The following is a 2,000-nucleotide window of genomic DNA, read 5'->3' as shown; positions in this document are numbered from 1 at the left end:
GGAGAATAACTGATGTTAATTTAAAAGAAAAATGCTGGCTCATAGGCACTCGTGATGTGCTTACAAAACAATGCCCAATACTCCCTCCTCATTCTCTCCCTAGCGGGGAAACTGTGGCAGTTAGGGATTCAGCCAAGATCACATACTGGTTTCTGAGCCTTTTGCTGATTACATGTGACCAAACTCCTTTTTCTGAAGTTCACTGCTTTAATTTTTCCAGTGCTGTTTTTGGGCAACTCTGGGACAAATTTCACCTGGTCAAGGTTGAAGCAAACCTATCTTGACTGAGTTCTGCTGTCATCTCCTACCAATGACCCATGTCCCTCCTTTGCCCTGCATAGTCCCCCAGACAGGCTAGCACTATGTGGTGGCCTCACTAGGCTCCACAAAGAATGCCACATTGCCCTCTGACTAGGTAAGCTGGACACAGCCCTGTGATGTGCTCTGCCCAGTGAAATGTGAGTGGGAGTGAAGTATGCCGCCTCAAACACAACACTTGGGAACAACTGCATCTGGCCACCTCTCTGTCCATCTCTTATGGCTCCTGATAGTTACCTATGGTGGGTGCTCATTATTCCTAGTCCCAGGAGGACCCTGGTGGTGGAGACGTGGCATGAGCAAGGAAGATACTTCCCTTATTATAAGCCTTTAGCACTTTGGGCTATTTGTTACGCACAATAATATCTAGTCCATCCTAACTGGTATGCATTCTCCATTCTCCTCTCTATGAGGCAGCATAGCCTAACATTCGAAGCACAGACTCTGTTGTGAGATACACGTGGGTTGGAGTTCCAGCTCCATCCATTTATTCGCTCCAATCTCAGGCAATTTACTTGGAGTCTCTGAACCTCCATTTCCACTCTGTAAAGTGGATGGTTACACCATCTCAGATCTGAAGGGGATTAAATGAAACAGTAACAGAGGTAAAGCTTTTAGTCCAGGCCCTGGCACGCATAGTGAACGCTCAATAAATGTTAGCTGTATAGCTTTATGTCCTGATTGTAAACACTCAGAAAATGCAGCAACTATTACAAAAGAAAAGAAGGAAATACTAAGCCTGTGGCATATGTTTCCTTTCAAACTGTTTTTCAGCAAATAGGATAATATTATGTATATTCATTCACACCCTGCTTTTTACTCTTAATAAGATATTGTTATGATATTTTTATGTTCCATATAAAAAGATCTCCATCATCTTTTTAAATTATAGGACATTAAATACCATGAATAATTCAATCACTTCTCTATTGCTGGACAGTTCCATAGGTTCCACATGGCACTGAAAAAAATGAAGTAAATAAAAACTATCAGAATGTATTCTTTGCTAGAATAAATAAATGTTAACTTTTGTTTGCTCTGTATCTATATACCTACTGTGTTGCAATTTAGATTGTATTTCTTTTTTTTTAATAGTTTATTGTCAAATTGGTTTCCATACAACACCCAGTGCTCTTCCCCACAAGTGCCCTCCTCCATCACCACCACCTCTTTTCCCCCCTCCCTCTTCCCCTTCAACTCTCAGTTTGTTTTCCATATTCAATAGTCTCTCAAGTTTTGCGTCCCTTTCTCTCTCCCTAACTCTCTTTCCCTCTTCCCCTCCCCCTGGTCCTCCATTAGGTTTCTCCTGTTCTCCTGTTAGACCTATGACTGAAAACATATGGTTTCTGTCCTCTGCCTGACTTATTTCACTTAGCATGATACCCTCGAGGTCCATCCACTTTCCTACAAATGGCCAGATTTCATTCTTTCTCATTGCCATGTAGTACTCCATTGTGTATATAAACCACATCTTCTTGATCCATTCATCAGGTGATGGACATTTAGGCACTTTCCATGATTTGGCTATTGTTGAAAGTGCTGCTATGAACATTGGGTACATGTGCCCCTATGCATCAGCACTTCTTTATCCCTTGGGTAAATCCCTAGCAATGCTATGGCTGGGTCATAGGGGAGTTCTATGGATAGTTTTTTGAGGAACCTCCACACTGTTTTCCAGAGAG

The 2,000-nt window shown here is 42.0% G+C and overlaps 1 long non-coding RNA gene across 1 annotated transcript in view; it reads right to left on the bottom strand.

Moving 5' to 3' along the window:
* Positions 1-771: 771 nt before the first annotated feature.
* LOC115273415 overlaps positions 772-2,000 on the bottom strand; it is a 7,085-nt gene continuing 5,856 nt past the window's right edge. The window contains exons 2-3 of the long non-coding RNA XR_003900799.1: positions 1,223-1,279; positions 772-892 (exon numbers count right to left, since the gene is read on the bottom strand). This is a non-coding gene — a long non-coding RNA (uncharacterized LOC115273415). The remainder of the gene's footprint in view (positions 893-1,222; positions 1,280-2,000) is intronic.

The sequence above is a fragment of the Suricata suricatta genome, chromosome 12, assembly GCF_006229205.1.
Source record: "Suricata suricatta isolate VVHF042 chromosome 12, meerkat_22Aug2017_6uvM2_HiC, whole genome shotgun sequence".
Taxonomy (NCBI): domain Eukaryota; kingdom Metazoa; phylum Chordata; class Mammalia; order Carnivora; family Herpestidae; genus Suricata; species Suricata suricatta.
Note: the sequence above shows the minus strand (reverse complement) of the source record. Positions and strands in the feature narration are given on the sequence as shown.